The following is a 5,652-nucleotide window of genomic DNA, read 5'->3' as shown; positions in this document are numbered from 1 at the left end:
GACAAAAGGAAAAAAATGTTTTCAAGCAGCTGGGGATAGGCATTATCTACAGAGGGGAGAAAAGATAAATGTTACAGCAGATGTCTTGATAGCTATATTGTAAGTGAAAAGACAGTAGAGCAACATGTTTGAAGTAATGAAAGCAAACAAATATTGTCAACCTTGAATTCTATACCCAGTGAAAATAACTTAAAAAATGAAGAAGAAACAAAAGGTCTCCACACATAAAATAGCTGCAAGAGTTGAACACCAGCACACCTGCACTACAAATAATGCTAATCCTTTTATTTAAAAGGAAAATACCACCAGATGGAAATACAGAGCTACACAAATGAATGAAGAACACCAGAAATGGTAACTACATAGCAAAATGTAAAGTATTTTTAAGTTCTCTTCAAAAGATAATTGACTATTTAAACAAATTAAGAATGTATTGTGGAATTTATAATATTTAACAAGAACCATATAAAGGCAGGAGGCATGAAGTCAAAGTATACTAATGTAAAGATTTTATACCATATGTGAAAAAGTATAATATAACTTCAAGGTAGACTGTGAAAAATTAAATATGCCTACTCTAAACCCTAACCTAAAACTACTACAAAAATGGCTAACCAACGCTGCTTCTAATAAGCCAAGGGTGATAAAAATAATCACACGGAAAAAAAAAAAAAAGTACCAAAAAGGGCAAGAAAGGATTATAAGTAGACTTCAGAGGTGACAAAGAGAAAAACCTATATAAAGATGTTAGACTTTAATAATATCAACAATCACATTAAATATAAAGTTCACTCAAAAGTCAAAATTCCTCAGAATGGATTAAAAAAAAAGCAATGTCCAACTATATAGTGTCCATCAGAGGCACACATAAACACATAAAAAAGTTAAAAGGGAAAGGATGGAAAAAGATATACCATGCAAATCCTAGTCAAAAAGAAAGCTGGAGTAGCTATATTAACAATCAACAAAGTGGATTTAGGGCAAAGGATATCAAAAGGGTTAAAGAAAATAATTTCATAGAAATAAAGAGATTAATGAGGAGGGGGTATTAAAAATGGTGGAATGAGACAGACATCATTACCCTATGTACATGTATGATTACATGAATGGTATGAATCTACATCAGGCACAACCATAGAAACGAAATGATGTATCTCAATTGTGTACAATGAATCAAAATGCAGTCTGTAAAAATAAAAAATAATTAAAAAAAGAGATTGTCAACAGAATAACATAAAGATAGAACACTCCTAAATGTCTACATATCTTATAATAGAGCTTACCAGAACTTCATATTACAGGAAACAAAAATAGATATAACTGTAAGGGAAAAGAACAAACCCCAAATGTAGTCAGAGAAAATACCACTCTCTAAATAACTGATAGACTAAACTGTCAGATGATCAGCAAGGATATAGTAAATTTGAACAACACTATTAACCAATTTGACCTAATTGATATTTATAGAACACTCCACTCAACAGCAGCAAATTCAAATTCTTTACAAATGTTAGAAAACATTTAGCAAATAGACCATGTTCTGGGAACAAAACAAAACCCATAAAACTTAAACAGACTTAAATCATACTAACTATGTTCTCTGGCCACAATGAAATTAAATTAGAAATCATTAAAAAGTGGATGAGCCTTCAACTGTCACCAGTTTGTACATCTTACAGACTTGAAATGAGACAGCAAAAACATGGATCCTAACTATACAAAATTTCATATAAAACTGTGGTAATATTTGTTGTGTTTATAAATGAGTCTAGTTTGTAATCTTGCTTACCTAATCCTTACCTGAGAATTATGTGAGAAATGAACACATGAAATAAATATGGTTGCTTTGGTTTTGATTTGTTTTGGGCAATACCTTTGTTCAAGAGGATCTAGCACATATAACCTAAGCTTAAAATACAAGTGAAGAAGATAGAAAATGAGAATTAAAAGAGTCTTAAAGATGAAAAGTAGTAATGAAAATACTGGACTTCATTGAAAGAGGGCACTTTCTTTTTTCCATAACGATGAGACCTATTTAAGTAAGAATGATGAGATCCTTCACCAACCAGCTGTCACAATACTTAAATAGAAGGGCTGGGCAGGAGGACAGGTAGGGAAACTGGAAGGGAGGTTCCTCCCTGGGGCCTGTTTCCATATCCTTCACTCCCCACTGGAGCTTGTTGATAATCTGCGATCCAGGAGCCATCGTGGGACTGCGATGTGGCGGAGCCTACGGAAACTGAAACCCAGATTTGTGAGGTACTGGAAACCTTCAGGGACAGTATAAATCTATAGGGTAGAAACTGTACTACATCAGTTCCCCACAGCTAGATGGGAAGACACACAAACAAAATAAAAAAAAATAAAAAAAATAAAAGAGAGAGAGAGAGAATAATAAAGCACTCCAAACAAACCAGGATGCTCCAATTATAGACTCCATTGACAAACCAGTAGAAGAAATGTCAGAGAAGGAGTTCAGAATATACTTAGTATACTTCACGACTTTAAGGGGGATATAAAGAGTGAAATCAGAGCTATGTTTCAGGAGAGAGAAGATATCTTAAAGAAAGAGATAAAGACCCTGAGAAGAAATCTAGAAGAAATCTTTGAAATGAAGGAATCAATAAACCAAAATAAAAATTCAATGGAAAGTAGCACCAACAGAGGAGACCACTTGGAAGACAGAACTTCAGGCAACGAAGACAAAATATATAATTTTGAAAATAAAGGTGACCACACAGACAAGATGATAAATTGTGTGATGCTCCCTCACCCAGACACAATGCCTCAACAGCAGCTGCTGAAGCCAAGTGAGCGGAGCTACTGTGACTACTTCTGGGCTGATAAGAAAGACCCCCAAGGCAATGGCACCATGGCAGGGTTCGAACTGCTGCTCCAAAAGCAACTGAAGGGCAAACAAATGCAGAAAGAAAAGTCTGAATTTGTCTGAGAGAGGATAAAGATTGAAGAATATGCAAAGAACTTGGCTAAGCTCTCTCAGAACTCGTTGGCTGCACAGGAGGAAGACTCCCTGGGAGAAGCATGGGCTCAGGTGAAGAAGAGCCTGGCAGATAAAGCAGAAGTTCATCTCAAGTTCTCCGCCAAGCTTCACAGCGAGGTAGAGAAGCCCCTAATGAACTTTCGTGAGAATTTCAAGAAAGACATGAAAAAGTGTGACCCCCATATCACTGACCTTTGCAAGCAACTCACCAGCCGCTACGCATCAGTGGAGAAGGCCCGGAAAGCCCTCACAGAGCGGCCGAGAGACCTGGAGATGAAGACCCAGCAGCTGGAGATCAAGCTGAGCAACAAGACGGAGGAGGACATCAAGAAGGCATGGAGGAAGTCCACACAGGCTGGTGATGACCTCATGCGCTGTGTGGACCTCTACAACCAGGCCCAGTCCAAGTGGTTTGAAGAGATGGTGACCACCACTTTGGAGCTGGAGCAGCTGGAAGTGGAGAGGGTGGAGATGATCCGGCAACATTTGTACCAGTACACAGAGCTGCGGCACGAGACGGACATGTCCAACCAAAGCACAGTTGAGCCTGTGGACCAACTGCTTCAAAAAGTGGACCTGGCCAAAGACAGAGAGCTGTGGGTCAGAGAGCACAAAATGGGCAATGTTCGCCCTGTGGACATGGAGATCTAGACACGCCTATGTGGCCCCGGGGGTCCTGCCCAGGAGAGGGGCTGGGTCTCCCACAGAGAGGAGATGGTGTCTCCTGCTGGGTGAAGCTGCCCTCCCACCCACTCTCCTGCCACTGAGGAGAGAGGAGAGAGCTGGCATTCCAGAAGGGTGATCTGGATGGTCCAGCTGGGGGATCCCAAATATTCCCAGGCCAAGAGGACAGACCTGCAACCCTGCCCTTGTCTCTAAGACTAAAGCCCCCAAACCCCATGCCATGCTTGTTGCTCTGAGAACAAACTGAGGCTGGAACTTTGTGATCCCTGCTGAGTTCCATAGGGGTGGCCGTCACACACTTGTGTCCCTGGGTGCCTGAAGGCCCATCCTCCTACTGGTCCCTTTATCTCTTTAGGGGCTTTGGAAGATCAGGGGAGGACCGCCTCTGCCTCCAAGCCAATGTCAGATCAGACTCATGAATAGAAGGCACCATCAACTCAGCCTGCACCTAGAATCCTTTACAGCCCTCTCTATTTTTCTCATTGTGTTCTGGGAGCCCAAATCAAGCTTTTCTTGGCCTCTTTTCATCCCCATGAGTCTTGGGAAGACCTTTTTTCTGTCTTCCCAGACCAACCCTGCCTAGAGAGGTCAGGATGGAACTACCTCATTCGGCAAATTAGCCCCAAGTCAGAGCATTGAATCATGGTTCCTATCAGACCAGGCTTCGTCTCTGAAGCACCTGGAAATCCCAATCCATTGATTCCTCAGCTGCTTTCTCAAGCAATCCCCACCCTGCCACTCCTGCCCAGTGTCACTAGAGGGAGCTTTCCAACATTCTCAGCCAGCAAGACCTCCTTCATCTCTGTGCAAGTCCAAAGGCTTTGAGGAATGGAGATACCACCTCACCTCAGAAACCAGATGGAGTCTGTCTGCCATGATGTCCTGTCCAACACTGGGCTACCCTGACTTCCACTCTCCCAGGCTGCCCACCATGGGCTTAATGGGGCTGGGTCAGTCTCACATGAGAGACAGATTAGAGCAAGTACCTTTGTCATTCCCCATATGGTTCCATCTGCTTATGCATGATGGGGTTTGGATTGCTGTCCCTTGTATGGGCACTGCAGACTTTCATGGCCATAGGAGTTCTTTGCTATCCAGGTGTGTCCCACCACCTGGGCCTCCAGCTCCTCTGAACTTTCCAGAGCACTATGCTAAGCCCTCCCTTGGTGTTGGCACCTCCTTTCCCTCTGTCCATCTTTCCCTGGAGAAGCCTGGGCCAAGTGTGATTTGGGAAGCTTTTCAACACTGCCACTGGGTTCAGCCCATCACTTCCTTTCTCTACTATAGCAAACATGATCACCATGTTAATCTAGAGAATCAGCCTGAGGGGACTGGGAGAAAAAATTAACATAGTGAGCAAGGAACAAATTCTAGCCAGAAACTCATGCTCTGAGGGTCCATCTTTCTTCATCTTTCCATCAGTGGCTTTGGATTGACCCTTCCATCTCCCATGGGGGCAGAATTCTATGAGCACGATTCACTGATCTTTCCCTCAGTTTTACATGCTAATAGTGGATAACATTAATCTTGAATCTCTCGGCATCTCTTCCATTAAATTGGAATTGCTTTCTCATAGTTTATATTAGAAAGATGTCCAATATACTAAAGCAAACCAAAAAAAAAAAAAAATTCTTAAATAGAAACTGAGTGCCACAAAGTTAAAGCTTTGTTGATTGTCTGTAGTGTAAGGACAAATTCTGAAGCACAACTCCAAAGACATGGCCATCAACTGTAGCAGATAGGCCCTTTTTGTTTATTTCAATCCCAAGTGAAACTGCTATTTCAGAGCTTAGAAGGCAAAGAAATAGCTCCAATCAATGACAGCCATAGAAACTCATTCACTGTCAGGTGAACAGCTTGTTTATGGAGGTGTCTTCATTCTTTTCAACGTTATCCATTATGTTCTTGTGGATTAAAAAATAGTATGTGTCCATTGTAGAGAAAATGTTAACATTAATATAAGCCAA

General features: G+C 41.3%; 1 pseudogene across 1 annotated transcript; it reads left to right on the top strand.

Moving 5' to 3' along the window:
• Positions 1-2,508: 2,508 nt before the first annotated feature.
• On the top strand, positions 2,509-3,740 carry LOC306651274 (growth arrest-specific protein 7-like; annotated as a pseudogene). The gene has a single exon. The product of its transcript is annotated as a growth arrest-specific protein 7-like (transcript).
• Positions 3,741-5,652: the final 1,912 nt, after the last annotated feature.

The sequence above is a fragment of the Sciurus vulgaris genome (assembly GCF_902686455.1).
Source record: "Sciurus vulgaris genome assembly, chromosome: X".
Taxonomy (NCBI): Eukaryota; Metazoa; Chordata; class Mammalia; order Rodentia; family Sciuridae; genus Sciurus; species Sciurus vulgaris.
This window is presented reverse-complemented; position numbering and strand designations above follow the sequence as displayed.